Raw genomic sequence first — 17,034 nt, forward strand, 5'->3', positions numbered from 1 at the left:
ATCCTTTGAAGGAGCAAGCCCATTGTATGAAATTTACTATAGGAATATAGTGATGGAAGTTCACCTAGATCTATGGACATGGACACCAAACTCATTAATTAAAGCATTATTTGTAATGGCAACAAACTAAATGACCAATTCCTATCAGTAGAGATTGGTGAAATAAAGTTAAATCCATCGGTGCAAATACTGGTTCCTAAAAGATACTGTAATGTATGTATATGAAATGATTCTCAATATTTGGTAATAAGTTAAAAAATGAGTGAAGAGGTATATATAGTGTGAGCTCTGTTCTATGGATTAGGAAAGAAGAAAAATAGATTGAAAATATATGTGAAAACATGTATATGCATGTATATATCTTTTTGAGATACAGTCTCACTCTGTCACTAGGCTGTAGTGCAGTGGCACAATCTCAGCTCACTGCAAGCTCTGCCTCTGGGGTTCAAGCAATTCTCCTGCCTCAGCTTCCCGAGTAGCTGGGACTACAGGCGCCCGCCACCACGCCCAGCTAATTTTTGTATTTTTAGTAGAGATGGGGTTTCACCTTGTTGGCCAGGATGGTCTCGATCTGTTGACCTCGTGATCCGCCTTCCTCAGCCTCCCAAAGTGCTGGGATTACAGGCATGAGCCACTGCACCAGACCTAAGACTTTGTTAAATAGCAATTTTCTTTGAGGTGAAAGATTAGATGGAAGGGGTCAATGCAGGTGGGGAGAGGTAGCTTGAATTTCTGTTTTGTATGTTCTTGCCCTGTTTAAAGTTAATATTTTCTAGCCAGATACATGTATTTTGTGTTTGTTTGTTTTAAATATTAATAAGGGATATCTTCTCTGTATTTCACTGAATTGAAGAAAAATAATTGAAGGAAGAAAGGAAGGAAGGACAAAAGGAAGAAAAGAAGAAAGGAAAAAGTTTCATGTTGATAAGGGAAAACAAACACACAATTATATCTACAAAGTAAATTTTGAAATCTCCTGTACTAATTTCATAAAGGCCTTGCACTTTCCAAATCTCCTTTTCATTCTCTGAGTGTGACACAAAATGCCCATGATGTCATGGAATGTACCCTTGGGCATCTGAAGATGCTGTTACATCTGGATTGATTATTCACATCATAATACAGTCAGGGACTGTCTTAGTTCGTTTGGGCCACTTTAACAAAGTGCCATAGACTGGGTGGCTTATAAACAACAGAAATTCATTTATCACAGTTCCGGAAGCCCAAAATCAGACGCCAGCATTGTTGGGTTCTAGTGAGGGTTTTCTTCTAGGTTGCAACCTGCCATCTTCTCGTATCCTCACATGGCAGAAAGAGAGGGAGAGAGCTCCCTGGAGTCTCCTTTATAAGGGCACTAATCCCATTCATGAGGCTAGAGCCTAAATCACCCCCTAAAGGTTCCACTTCATAATACCATCATATCAGGGGTTAGGATTTCAATATATAAACTTTTTAGGGGACAGAAACATTCAGTCCATAACAAGGACCTTGGTTGCTGGAAATAGTATCTTAAAAGTCATCACTAGGATTCCCTTCTTTCCCTTGCCCTGACAAGTAATATATCTGGGTATAATTTTTGCTCATACTGTGATATTAAACACAGTTTGAGCTGTGGCTTATTTAATGCACACCAGGATTTTATTAGTGCAAACTCTGAACAGGTTTCAGTGAGTATGAGATTATCAGGCTTGAACCCACATATCACACAGTCATTCTTTCAAGTCTCACGGGCATGATGTACCCACCATCCCTACGTTGCTCCACTCCTATAATTAAACCTAAATCATTATTGCTGAACTGAACATTACATGCCTACTTTTGGTCCAAACATGTATCGATTTTATTTCTGTTTTTTCAGGGCCCTGTACAAGGGATGCCACATCAGAGGATCCATTACATCAAATCCTTCTAGGATAGGGACAGAATTATCTTTAGTCTCTGAGTACAATCCCTACCACAGAAATCATGGACCTTGAAATACTTGGAAAATGTGTTTGCAGACATCATGTTGTCTCTTTTAATTTAGCTTATCAAGGGTTGAATTCCAAATTTTTTTGCACAAATTTACAAATATATGAAAATAAAGAGTCAGGAAATAATGTTTGTTTTCATGATTTAAATTAACTTTGCATTATTTTATGGAACTACATGTAAAGAAAATACAGTCCCCTTTGTAAGAAACAGGGGAAAATTATCTTATATATTGTATTTTGAAGCTTTACATATGAAAAATGTTAAGCATATTAAAGTAGAATAGTATATTGAACTATGTATCAGTGTTATGAGATCACCATATCACCATTTCCCCCTTGAATGTACTGTATTTTGAATGATAATCTTTAACAAAAGGACTCTCAACTTTCAAAAATTCCACAGACATTGGCTAGATATTTGTACCAGTTAGATTTTGGTTCTCCTTTCATAGCAATGCTGATATTTAGGGGACATTACTCTCCTGCCTCAGAAGCTCATGGCTTAGGTTTTACTGCAGTACCAGTGCTGCACTTGGGCTGAGTCACATATATAGTGTCCCTCCAGTCTTCCTTCTAACTGACAACACAGGTTCTTGGGCATTTGGGTAGGGTTGTGTTTAGTCAGGGTTGTCTGGAAATTGACTTACACATAGTACAATGGCTAAACTGACTTCACTGTCAGATGGAGCCCACTCCTCAGCCTGATGACTTCAAATAAACCATCCTGGGTGAGATGGATTGCTTTCCTGATAATGTAAAGACTGCATTCAAACTTTCAATTATAAACCCAAGTGCAAGCCGTTTAATTCCCCCATAGTATTGGGCCATTTACACAGGGGTATTTGTTGCAGAGGAAAAAATTTTATTAGAACCTTACTTTTAATTTGGATATACTAGATCAAAGCTCCAGGTTGCCAAGCTTAAGTACACATGGAAATAAAAATTAATCAATATAATGGTTTTGTGGTGCTATTACTTTTCCCCATAACTGTGTTTATGTACACCCACTTCAGTAAATCAAAGCTCCATCTCAACTGACTTGTTTAGAAGAAGCTCACATGCAAATGAGAGAGTTCACAAAAAGGGACAGGTAATTTACTATGTATTAACATGACTACTGGCAGCCCGTTAGTGTTTTTTTAAAAAACAAAAAGCACTGGGAAAATCACAATGTTTCCACTCGATGCTAATGACTTTCCATGCAAAGTTCATTACTGGCCAGGACATCTGCCTTTCACTTCAACTTCCCTATTTTTTATGTAAGTATAACTAAATAGAAGTAAAACATGACAGGCTGGGCGTGGTGGCTCACACCTGTAATCCCAGCACTTTGGGAGGTGGAGGTGGGCGGATCACGAGGTCAGGAGATCGAGACCACCCTGGCCAACATGGTGAAACCCCATCTCTACTAAAAATACAAAAATTAGCTGGATGTGGTGGCGCATGCCTGTAATCCCAGCTACTCGGGAGGCTGAGGCAGGGAAATTGCTTGAACCAGGGAGTCGAAGGTTGCAGTGAGACGAGATTGCACCACTGCACTACAGCCTGGCAGCAGAGTGAGACTCCTTCTCAAAAAAAAAAAAAAAAAAAAAAAAAAAGAAGTAAAACATGACAATAGTGTCAGCACAATCAGGATGCAGGATAAAACTGGAAATGATCCATGGAGAAAACCCTTTCCTACCCATGTTGCTCCTTCCAACCTTTCTCCCCTTTCCATTTTGTGCTCTGTGGTTTCAACAGTGAGAATTATCTGGAACAATTCCAGCCACTACTGATGAAGGACAATGGTGTACACACCTGGATGCTCTGCCAGATGAGGAGCTGCAACTTTTTACACATTTACCCTAACAAGTTTTCTATGAAAATAGAACGAATTGAATAATTTTCTGCTTAAGCCATAGATACACTGAGTTTCTGAGAGGAGGCAAAGGTTCTTGTATTGATTAAGGAGGGCGTTTTGGGGGCATTCTGAGGTCAAGGATTGGAGTAGGCGGGTGAAGTATCTTTCCTTAGCCTAAGGAGTGGAATGCCTAGGAGTTTCAGATAGTTTTATTTGCTATGCCAGCAAGTGACAATGGCTTGACATTTTTATTGGATGAATCACCTTTTAAGTAAGTGATAGATATTGGAATGCCTCAAGTGATAGAATAAGGATATGTTTTCTCAATTATAAAAGTAACTCAAATTCATAAATATGATCAAGATATCTTCAGTTTTTAAAAACTATTTTTGGCGGATGACTGAACATACTGAATGTGATTATTACATTAAAATACAAGTATGCACTGACTTAACATTTAAGTAATGTATGTAATTGCTTGACACATCTCAATCATCTTCGTTAATTGTAAATAGCTGATTAATATGACTTTTACTCTGATGTGAGAATAATAATCTGTATCTGTAAACAAAACAAAACATAACAGCACTAATAACATGTATCTTAACCCTTAAGAATGTATAATCTGATCATTGCTATAAAAATGTTCATCCTACTGACCACACACTTCTTTTCTTTTTTTTCTTTAATGCTAAAGTTAATTGTTCTGATAAAGACATGAAATTTTTCTGTTTTATTTTCTAGAGGCAGGATCTTACTTTGTTATCCAGGTTGGAGTGGGGTATCATAATCACAGCTCACTGCAGCCTTGAATTCCTGAGCTCAAGCAATCCTCCTGCCTTAGCCTCCTAAGTAGCTGGGACTACAGATGTGCACCAACACGTCTGGCTAATTGTAAAATTATTTTATTTTATTTTTGTAGAGATGGGATTTCACTATGTTGCCCAGGCTGGTCTCAAACTCCTAACCTTAAGTGATCCTCTTACTTTGGCCTCTCAAAGTGGTGGGATTACAGGTGTGAGCCACCACATTTAGCCTCAAACATATAGTGAAAATCACAATTAAACAATTTTCATTAATAACATCCAAGACACAAAAACAATTGTGATTAAGAATATAATGTTGTGAAATAACCAATTTCAATTTTCCTATCTACCCTACCCTTTTTTTGTTTTACAAAAAATTGTGTAAAATATATTAAGTGACCTTTTATTTTATTGTGTGTATTAACTCCTAACCTTTTAAAATAAAGCCTTACCACTTAAAAAAATTAGCCAAACAAAAGTTTTTTGTGTTCCTACAACTCAATGGCTCTCAAACTACTTTTGAACAGTAGCATGTTAACTTCAAGTGAAATTTTATTTTTAAAAAACCCATATATAAAACTGAATAATATGAAAGTGCTCTAGATGAAAAGGGAACAAGGAAGTCAGAGTCTTACCTACTAAGTCTCTTCTTTGGGCAGAACTCAAGACGTTTTGCCAAGCACAGTTTGAAAACCACTGCTTTTGCTCATTATAAGAAAATTTTTCTTCATTTGAAGCCATGCAAGTCCAATCAGTGTGTACACTACACTATTGATGGTTGTAATGGACAGATGCCTACTAGGCACACCACTCCCCACTGGGGTCCCTCGGAGTTCCTGCCAGACGCATGGTCTCCTCTCCATCCTTTGTACCTTGTGATTCCGCCACTATAGTCACAGGTGATTGGACTAGGAATGGGCATCTGATTTCAGGAGCTCTCTTTAGACTGCCCAGTGGTATTTATATAACCTGGCATGAGAATCCCACCCAAGGGGGCATGCCACTCTTTTTTTTCTTTAAAAAAATTTTTTTTTTAATTGGCTAGGACTAGGATAGGAGGGGCATGCCATTCTGAAGGGTTGACCTATTACTCTCTGTGGGGAATATTTTTAAAATTTTATTATTTTATTTTATTTTGAGACAGGGTCTCGCTCTGCCACCCAGGCTGGAGTACAGTGGTGTGATTATGGCTCACTGCAACCTCTGCCTCCTGAGCTCAAGCGATCCTCCTACCTCAGCCTCTTAAGTAGCTGGAACCACAGGTAGCTAAGACCACAGGCTCAAGCCACCACACCTGGCTAATTTTTATATTTTTCATGGAGACAGGGTTTCACCATGTTGCCCAGGTTGATCTCAAACTCCTGAGCTCAAGAGATCCACCTGCCTCAGCCTCCCAAAGTGTTGGGATTACAGGTGTTAGCCACTGTGCCCTCCCTTAAGGGAATTTTAACTTGAGATGTACAGATAGGAATATGGCAGGGAAATAGAGTACCAAAGGAAGGCAGAAAGCAGAAGGCTGGTAGGCAAAGAGAATTTGAATTAGTTTGTTAAGGCAGGAACAATGAAAGGAAAGAAGAGAGCAGCTGAGTTTTAATGATAGCAGAGATGGAGAAAGGAGCTGTGGATGCCAGCTTCCCAGTTTCTTTGCCAGACCACCCAGGACTATTTGAAGGAAATTCAGAGATGGCTTTCTGCACTTCCTCACTTTCCCAAGTGTCCTTATAAAAACCTCTACCTTGCTAAGCATTCCCTGTTGTTTTCTATGCAGAAAAGCCTCACTAACTCCATCGCATGGTTTGTCTAATTTTCCAAACATATAATTCAACTCAGAAGATATCATGTAAAGCCAGCTTTGAATGTCAGATTTGTCTATATCTCAAGACTAGGAATCTCAAATGCATGACAGTTCCTCTTCCAGTTACCACACCTGCATCCTTTGCAGACATCAATAATTAAACATGTTCTTTTATTTTACTGCTGAGACAGAAATCAACTTCAGACATTTTTTTCAAACTGTTCTCTAGACAGCTTGCCAATCTATATTGTTGATACAAGAGTTGAAATCTGTTTACCATTTTACTTCAGTAAATATTTGCAATGGGATCTTTCTTTTCTTGCTTAGCAGAATATTTGGGTAGATCTCTGGTTTTCAGCGCTCTCCATGACGCCTTAACACTTCAGCTGAGGTACCTCATGGGTTGCCTCTAAGAGAAGAGTAAGGCGGCCCAGAGTGAGGCTGAAGAGTTGGAGTCTAGATAAAGAAGGTGCCTTCTCCATTTTTTGTTCCTCAAACACTTTTAAACAGATAAGACACTTTTATCTGTTGTATGTATTTAAGTTCCTAGTAAAATTTTATTTGAGGAATCATTTCTACAACTGAAAAAAAAAGTTAAGTTGAAATCACCAAATTGCTATAATCAGCCCTTGAACCACAGTGCTCATACCACTATATTATTTCATAAATTTGACCTGACTCAAATTGGCATAATCAGCCAACAATTTCATTTTTTTATTTAAAGACCTAAATTTACAGAATAACTTTTCTAAGTATTGTTTTTATGTTGCTTTATTAATGAAGGATGCAACCATGCATCAATGATTCCAAGATCTATCAGAAGACATGACAGCACTGTTCTCCTACAAAACTTTAATGAAGCATAAAGTGGTATCGTAATGCAAAAATGAATGTGCACTCTCAACAGTTGAAACATATAGACAGGAAATCAGTGAGTATATCGAAGACTTGAACAACACTATCAATCAATTTGACCTGACTGGAACTTATGGAACACTCCATCCAACAACAGCAGAATTCCCATTCCTTTCAGATACACATAGAACATTTACCATGATAGGCAACATTCTAAGCCATAAAACATATCTAAATAAATGTTAAAGAATTTAAGTTTTATAAAGTATACTATTTTACCAAAATCGAATTAAATTAGAAATAAAAAGCAGAGGCTGGGTGTGGTGGCTCACACCTGTAATCCTAGCACTTTGGGAGGTCGAGGTGGGCAGATCACGAGGTCAGGAGATCGAGACCATCCTGGCTAACACGGTGAGACCCCGTTTCTACTAAAAAATACAAAAAATTAACCGGGTGTGGTGGCACATGCCTGTAGTCCCAGCTACTCGGGAGGGTGAGGCAGGAGAATCGCTTGAACCTGGGAGGCGGAGGCTGCACTGAGCCAAGATCGTACCACTGCACTCCAGCCTGGGCTACAAAGCGAGACTTCTTCTCAAAAAAAAAAAAAAAAGAAATAAAAAACAGAAAGATAGCTAGAAAGTTCTCAAGTATTTGGAAACTAAATAATACACTCTAAACATCCCCTGGGTAATAGAAGAAATCAAACGGAAATTATAAAAGATTTCAATCTGTATGTAAATGTAAACAAAATATTATAAAATATTTCAGTCTGAATGTGAATGTGTATCAAAATTTATGGGATGCAACTGATGCAGTTCATAAAGGACAGTTTATAGTGCTAAAATGACTACATTCAAAAAGAAGAAGGATCTGAAGTCAATGACTTTAGCTTCCACCTCAAGTATTAGAAAATAAAGAGCAAATATAACCCCAAATCAGCAGAAGAAATGAAATAATAAAGATCAGAGTGAGTATGCGTGAAATAGAAAACTGAAAAACAACAGAGAAAATAAATGAAACAAAAAACAGATTATTTGAGAAAAATCAACTACATTGAATAAACCTCTAGCCAAAACGACGAAAAAGAAGAGTGAGAGAAGAAACAAGTGACCAACATCAGGAATGGAAAAGCTAACAGCACCATGGACTCAACAGAGTGTAAAAAGAATAATTAGGGAATATTATGAAGAATTTTATGCAAATAAATTTGACAACTTAGATGACATAGATGAATTCCTTGAAAGACACAGACTATGAAAGCTAATTTAAGAAGAAATAAACAACCTAAATAATTCTGTATCAATTAAATAAATTGAAATTGAAATTAAAACCTTTCCACAAAGAAAATTCCAGGCTCAGATGGCTTCTTTGGTAAATCTGACCAAATATTTAAGGAAGAAATAATACTAATTTTACAAAAGTTTGCAGGGGAATTACTGGGGAATAAATACTTCCCAACTCATAGCAGGCCAGCATTATGTTGATACCAAAACCAAAGATGTTGTAAGAAAAGAAATGTACACACCAATATCCCTCATGAAACTTAATGCAGAAGTGCTTAACAAAAGTTTAGCAAATTGAATGTAACATTACATAAATAGGATAATAGTTCATAACAAGTGGGTTTCCTCCAGGAATACAAGGTAGTTTTAACAATAGAAAACCATCAATGTAATTCATATTAACAGACTAAAATGAAAAACATGTGATCATCTCAATAGATACAAAGAAAGCATTTGGCAAAATCCTACATGCATTCCTTATAAAAACTCACATTAAGCTAGGAATAGACAGGAAAGTCCTCAACCTGAAAAAAATTTTTTTTCTTTACAGAAAAGCCTTACAGTTATCATCATACCTAATGATGAAAGGCAGACTGAATGTTTTCTTTGTAAGATTGACAAGGCAAGACAGTTCACTCTTACCACTTCTATTGAACATTATACTAGAGTATCAAGCAATGCAATAAGAAAAAAATGTGATTTTTGAAAGAAATTTTTGAAATGATTGGAAAGGAAGAAATAAAATTGAGTTTATTTGTAGATATCTTTATATGTAGAAAATCCTATGAAACATTTTAAAAAACGATTTGAACTAGTAAATGAGTTAAGCAAAATTGTGGGATACAAGAACAAAATGTAAACTCAATTGTATTTCTATGCACTGGCAGTGAACAATCAGAAATTAAAATTAAAAACAGAATTCCCTTTATAATAGCATCAAAATACAAAATACTTAGGAATGAATCTGACAAAAGCTGTCCAAGACTTGTACACTGAAAACTACAAAACACTGCTTAGAAAAGTTAAAGATCTAAATAAGTGTAAAGATATACCATGTTTATGGTTCAGAAGACTCAGTACTATTAAGATGTCTATTATCCTCAAATTGATGTATAGATTGAACACAATCTCAATCATGTACCCAGCAGACCTCTTGTCAAAATCGACAAGCTAATCATAAACGTCATACGAAAATTCAAAAGACCTAAAGTAGTCAAGAAATGCAAAAGACCAAAAGTGGAGGGCTAATACTACCTGATATTAAGATGTATTAAAAAGCAACAATAGTCAAAATAGTATGGTATTGCCATCAGATAGACAAATAAATCAATAGAACAGAATAGCAAGACCAGAAAGTCTCGATCTCCACACATATATGGTCAATTGATTTTTGCAGGGGTACAAAGGGAATTTACTAGAGAATGGGCAGTTTTTTCAACAAATGGTAATGGAACAATTTGCAATCAATACACAAACAAAAAATGACTCTCCATACCTTGGGCAGTGTAAGAAAATTAACACAAAATGAATCACTGACCAAAATGTAAAACAAAGGGCTAAAAAATTTCTAAAAGAAAACATAGGAGAAATCCTTTATGAACTTGAGTTAGGCAAAGATTTCTCAGGTTTGACACCAAAAATACCCTCCACACAACAAAACTTGGTATGTTGGACTTCACCAAAATTAAGAATATCTGCTATTTAGAAAGCACTGTTAAGAGATGAAAATTCAAGCACAGATTGGGAGAGAATATTTGCTCATCACTTACCTGTTAAGAACCTGTATTGAGAATATATAAAGAACTCCCACAACTCTTATCATACAAACCCATTCAATTTTTTAAAAAAGGGAAACAGATTTGGACAGCCACATCACCAAAGATAAATACAGATGGCAAATAAGGACATGAAAGTTTGCTTATAATCGTTAGTAAAATGCAAATTAAAAACACAATATGATATTACCACACTCTATTTAGAATGCCTAAATTTAAAGACTGATCATAACAAGTGCTGGTAAGCATGTTGAGCAACTGGAATGCTCATATACTGCTGATTCATTTCTTAAAAAGTCATACAAGTCTCACATGACCCAGCCATTCCACTCCTACTTATCTTCCCCAGAGAAATAAAAGCAGGATACAAGAACAAAGTGTAAACTCAATTGTATACAAAAAAAACCCTCAGGTATATACAAAGACTTACAGATGAATGTTTATAGGAACTTTATTTGTAATAGCAAAAAAACAGAGAAACACAAATGCTTGTCAACAGGTGAATGAATAAACACATTTTGGTATATCCATGCAATGGAATAGTGTTCAGCAATAAAAAGGAGTAACTATTGATACATAAAACAACATGCATGAATCTTAAAGTAATTATGCTGAGTGAAAAAACTAGACAAAAGAGTACATATTATATGATTCCATTATGTAAAATTATAAAAAATTAAAACTAATCTATAGTGGTAAAAAGCAGTTAATGATTTCCTAGAGATGAGGGTGAAAAGCAAGGAGGGACTGTTAGGGACATGAGAGAACTTTTTGGGATGTTAGATATGTTCATTATTGTGATTGTAGTGTTAGCCTTGTGGGCGGTATACATGTGTGAAAACTTGTCAAGTTAGATATTTTATGTGCAGTTGATTGTATGTCAATTACACATCAATAAAGTTGTTAAAAATGTAAGTACAAAGATGTTCATTGCACTGTTTTTATAGTAGCCCAAAATAGAAACAACAAAATTTCTAAAAATAGGGAGTGGATAAATAAACAATGATGCATTCATAAAATATCAAGTAGCCACTAAAGTGTTTTCAGAGGATACTTAATAACATGAGAGAAAGGCCAAGTTACAACGAAAATTTGAATGAAAGAGAGAATTCAAAATTGTAGATAAGCATGATACTGATTTTGTAAAATGAAAGTATAATAGATACAAAAAGAGAAGAAAAAAGTTACTTAAGGCTTGTGGTGCCCTGGCTCTATCACCCGTGTTTAGAACACTCATTGTAACAAATATGCATATTCAACTTCTGTTCTTGCCTTCTTATATCCACTGAGTTTTTACTTGAATATAAAATACATTAAGGGAAAAGAAACTGTTATTAATTTTTTTTGATATACTGGTGGACTTACTATAGAATTTTGGTACATTGTTTTGTTGATTCTATGAAACTGTGTATATCTTAACCATATATCAAATTTTTAAAGGGAAATGTTTGTGCAATCTCTATTCTCTATAGATAATTGATGTCATAAAAAAATTAAGCACCTTTGTTTGAACTCTGCATGGATAAAATACAACTATGCTTGGGTAGAGTTGGATTTATATGAGGCTATGTTCACACACTGGCTAGAAGGAGCAATTAGAGCTCAAGTAACGTCTGTTATATCTTACAAAACAATTTTTAGTGTTCGGTAACATGAAAGCACTTTTTTACCTAACAACAGTTGTTAAGAAAGGTTTTTTGACCACTAGCTGTAACTGAATGTGGATCTCTTCAATGTGACTGCTATCAAAGACATTACCTTGTTTTGTGGAAAACTAACAATCTCCCTATTTTGTCTCAACTGTGACATAACCATGTAATTATGCTAGAAAGTAGGATTTCTACATAAAGCAGATGACAAATAATTCTTCGTTCTAACCTAAAAGGCTTATTTTCTGCATTCTGCTTCTTACCCTATGGTATGCTTCCCATGAAACTCAGATATCTCCACTACAATGAGAAAGTAGCAAAAGAAAATGAGCTCATGGTTTTTGTTTTTGATTTAGAGGATTATAATCTCCAGGAGGTCAGTGACATTCTTTAGTGAGTTCTCTAAAACAGATAGGACATTGCAGAGTGCTTAATAAATCTAATCATTGAACAGATTTTTGACAAGATTTGCATTGTACAGCAAAGCTCTGCACATGAGAGCAAGACAGACTATAAATCACCTATCATCAGTGCCAAGGTTTGTATCCATCTTCAAATTCTTATTTTCCAGATTTGAAAGACTCAACTATAGCCTACAGAAAAGATGCTCAATGCCTTAGGAAAATGTTCATTTTTTAAAAAAGAATGATACTGGCTAAGAGTAAAGAGTTGAAAGGAGAAAGCCTCCACTACTCTAGTTTTCCATACTAAATATCTTGACTAAAAGATTAAGCAGCTGGAAGATGTTTAATGATTTTCTATTACTGAGGACATAAGGAAGACATTTATTTTTCACACATAACAAAATATAGTTTGAGCAATTATGATGTAAGTCACATCCAGACAATGTGAAATGTAAAGTTCTGGATCAAGGGAGTATATGGATCCAGTTGGCTTTCTGCCCATCAGGGAGACACATTGGCTGCAATTACAAATGAAGCAAATTTTCTGTGGTGTAAACCTGTATGTCAGTGGTAAATCTGCTGTGGTGCTTAAAAAAAGGCCAGAGTGAATCACTAGATTGTATACACATTCTCCAACAATATGTGTAATTAGGCCAAGAGATGAACGCCTAATTTAAAATAACACTGGCAAGCATTTAGAGTGATTACTGTGTATTAAATGTCCATTTTATTATTTCAATTAATGTTTTTTATAACTTCATGAGGACCAAACTATAATTATACCCATTTTAGAGAAAAAAAAAGGGAAGTTCAGAGCATCGTTTTTTTTTTTTTTTTTTTTTTTGAGATGGAGTCTCACTCTGTCACCCAGACTGGAGTGCAGTGGCATGATCTCAGCTCACTGCAACCTCCCTAGGTTTAAGTGATTCTCCTGCCTCAGCCTCCCGAGTAGCTGGGATTACAGGCGCCCACCACCATGCCCGGCTAATTTTTGTATTTTTAGTAGAGACGGGGTTTCACCATGTTAGCCAGGCTGGTCTCGAACTGCTGACCTCAAGTGATCTGCCCACCTTGCCTTCCAAAGTGTTGGGATTACAGGCGTGAGCTCCACCACACCCGGCTCAGAGCATCTTTTATCACTTATTTTGACAGAGACAGGAAAAAAGCTTAAGTCCATGGTGCTCTTAATTACTTCTCTACTACTCCCATCATCAGGAACTTCCTAAGGCAGAGCAGCCAACTTAAGTCAACATCTAGAAAATTCTCTTTGGACATTTAATTAGATTAAATTATTGTTCTACTAAAAAATGTATTAGAACATGTAAAACATGCATTCTTATTTCTACGTATTGGAGAAAAATGGCAAAGGAGATTTCTTTAAAAAAAGAAAGCCTCCAACATTTTAAATTAATTAAAATACTCAGTTTGCTTTGGGCTTCATTTTAGTTTTCATTTTTTTAAGATCTGAAGTGGTTTGGTTTTGAATGAGTCAGTGTTTTCAGAGCAGATTCTCTCCTTCAGGGCAATGAGTACCCACTAACGATTCATAACTTTGTAGCCATGAAAGGAACCATGCAAAAACAAGTGAGAAGCCCCTGCCTTCTGCCAAAGTCTCATTTATAAACTGTCGCCTACAATGTATCACCAGGATTGTTTCTTTCCTTGTGTTTAAAGAATAAGATTTTTTCACTCATTTTTAATGCTTTATGGAGAAATAATTCACATAACATACACTTTATCCGTTTAAAATGTACAATTCAATGGTTTTTAGTATTTTCATAGACATGTGGAACCATCACCACAATTTTAGAACATTTTTCATCACCTCTGAAAGCAGCCACATACCCTTTAGCTATGTCCCTTTCCTTTACCGCCATTTTTTCCACCCCTAGGCAGCCACGAATCTACCTTCTGTCTTTATAGATTTTCCTGTGAAGAACATTTCACATAAATTGAATCATATAATGTGTGATCTTTTATGACTGGCTTCTTCCACTTAGCATAATGTTTTCAAGCTTCATCCATGTTGTAGCATGTATTGTACTTCATTATTATTATTATTATTATTATTTTTTGAGATGGAATTTCACTCTGTCACCCAGACTGGAAGGCAGTGACATGATCTCAGCTCACTGCAACCTCTGCCTCCCAGGTTCAAGTGATTCTCCTGCCTCAGCCTCTCGAGTAGCTGGGATTACAGGCACTGGCCACCATGCCTAGCTAATTTTTGTATTTTTAGTAGAAACGGGATTTCATCATGTTGGCCTGGCTGGTCTTGAACTCCTGACCCCAGGTGATCCACCCACCTCAGCCTCCCAAAGTGCTGGGATTACAGGCATGAGCCACTGCGTCTGGCCTGTACTGCATTCTTTTTTATGGCCATAACATACTCCACTATGTAGATGTGCCTCATTTTCTTAATCCATTCATCAGTTGATGGACATTTGAGTTGTTTCCACCTTTTTTTCTATTATAAATAATACTGCTATAATCATTTGCATACAAAATTTTGTGTGGGCAAATGCTTTCACTTCTCTTGAGTATATACCTAGAAGTAGAATTGCTGGACCATATGGTTACTCCTTGTTTAACTGCTTGAAAAACAGACTATTTTCCAAAGTGGCTGCATCATTTTACATTTCCACTAGCAGCACAGGAGGATTCCAATTTCTCCACACCCTTGTCAACATTTGTTATCTGAATTTTTGTTTTTAGCTATCTTAGTGGGTGTGAAGTGGTATCTCATTGTAGCTTTCATTTGCATTTCTCTGATGACTAATAACGTTGAGCATCTTTTCATGTACTTATTGACCATTTGTGTATCTTCCTTGGAGAAATATCTATGAATATCATTTTTCTATTTTTTAATTGGGCAACTAATCATTTTATTATTATTATTATTTTGGAGACAGAGTCTCACTCTATCCCCCAGGCTGGAGTGCAGTGGTGTGATCTTGGCTCATGTAACCTCCGCCTCCTGGGTTCAAACAATTCTCATGCCTCAGCCTCCCCCAAGTAGCTGGGATTACAGGCACCTGCCACCATGCCTGGCTAATTTTTGTATTTTTAGTGGAGATGGGGTTTTCCCATATTGACCAGGCTGACCTTAGATGATCCACACGCCTCAACCTCCCAAAGTGCTGGGATTATAGGTGTGAGCCACCACGCCCGGCCTAATCTTTTTATTATTGAGGTGTAGGAGTTCATATATATTCTGGACATAAGTCTCTTGCCAGATTGCAAACACTGTCTCCCATTTTATGAGTTGTCTTTTCACTTCCCTGATAGTGTTTTTTGAAGCACAAAAGTTTTTAATAGTTTTCTTTCTTTCTTTTTTTTTAAGAGATGCAGTTTCACTATGTTGTCCAGGCTGGTCTTGAACTTCTGAGCTCAAGCAATCCTCTCATCTCCCTATAATCCCAACACTTTGGGATTATAGGTGTGAGCCACCATGCCCAGTCAAAAAGCTTTTAGTTTTGATGAGGTCCAATTTATCTATTTTTTCTTTTGTTGCTTGTTGTCATACCTAACAAATTATTACCAAATCTAAGGTCAAAAGTATTTACGACTCTGTTTTCTTCTAGGAATTCTGTAGTTTTAGCTCTTAAGTTTAGGCCTTTGATCTATTTAGGATTAATTTTTATATTTGGTGTGAGGTAAATATATTTATTTATTTTATTCTTTTGCATGTGGTTATGCAGTTGTCCCAGCACTATTTGTTGAAAAGACTATTCTTCCCTCATTGAATGTTTTTGCATCACTGTTGAAAATCAGCTGGCTATAGGCATGTGGATTTATTTCTAGACTCTCAATTCTATTCCACTGATCTATATGACTATCCTTATGCCAGTACCAATACTGTTGTTTTGTAAAAATAAGGTTTTAAAAACACTCATGATTGTGAACTCCTATTCACAATTGCTTCAAAGAGAATAAAATACCTAGGAATCTAACTTACAAGGGATGTGAAGGACCTCTTCAAGGACAACTACAAACCACTGCTCAAGGAAATAAAAGAGGACACAAACAAATGGAAGAATATTCCATGCTCATGGATAGGAAGAATCAAGATTGTGAAAATGGCCATACTGCCCAAGGTCATTTATAGATTCAATGCCATCCCCATCAAGCTACCAATGACTTTCTTCACAGAATTGGAAAAAACTACTTTAAAGTTCATATGGAACCAAAAAAGAGCCCGCATTCCCAAGACAATCCTAAGCCAAAAGAACAAAGCTGGGGGCATCACGCTACCTGACTTCAAACTATACTACAAGGTTACAGTAACCAAAACAACATGGTACTGGTACCAAAACAGAGATATAGACCAATGGAACAGAACAGAGCCCTCAGAAATAATACCACACATATACAACCATTTGATCTTTGACAAACCTGACAAAAACAAGAAATGGGGAAAGGATTCCTTATTTAATAAATGGTGCTGGGAAAACTGGCTAGCCATATGTAGAAAGCTGAAACTGGATCCCTTCCTTACATCTTACACAAAAATTAATTCAAGATGGATTAAAGACTTACATGTTAGACTTAAAACCATAAAAACCCTAGAAGAAAACCTAGGCAATACCATTCAGGACATAGGCATGGGCAAGGACTTCATGTCTATAACACCAAAAGCAATGGCAACAAAAGC

The 17,034-nt window shown here is 36.3% G+C and overlaps 1 protein-coding gene across 7 annotated transcripts in view; it reads right to left on the reverse strand.

Moving 5' to 3' along the window:
• The window catches only part of PCED1B (PC-esterase domain containing 1B), a 156,859-nt gene that overhangs the window by 101,088 nt on the left and 38,737 nt on the right, over nucleotides 1-17,034 (reverse strand). The window lies entirely within an intron of this gene.

The sequence above is a fragment of the Pan paniscus genome, chromosome 10 (assembly GCF_029289425.2).
Source record: "Pan paniscus chromosome 10, NHGRI_mPanPan1-v2.0_pri, whole genome shotgun sequence".
Taxonomy (NCBI): domain Eukaryota; kingdom Metazoa; phylum Chordata; class Mammalia; order Primates; family Hominidae; genus Pan; species Pan paniscus.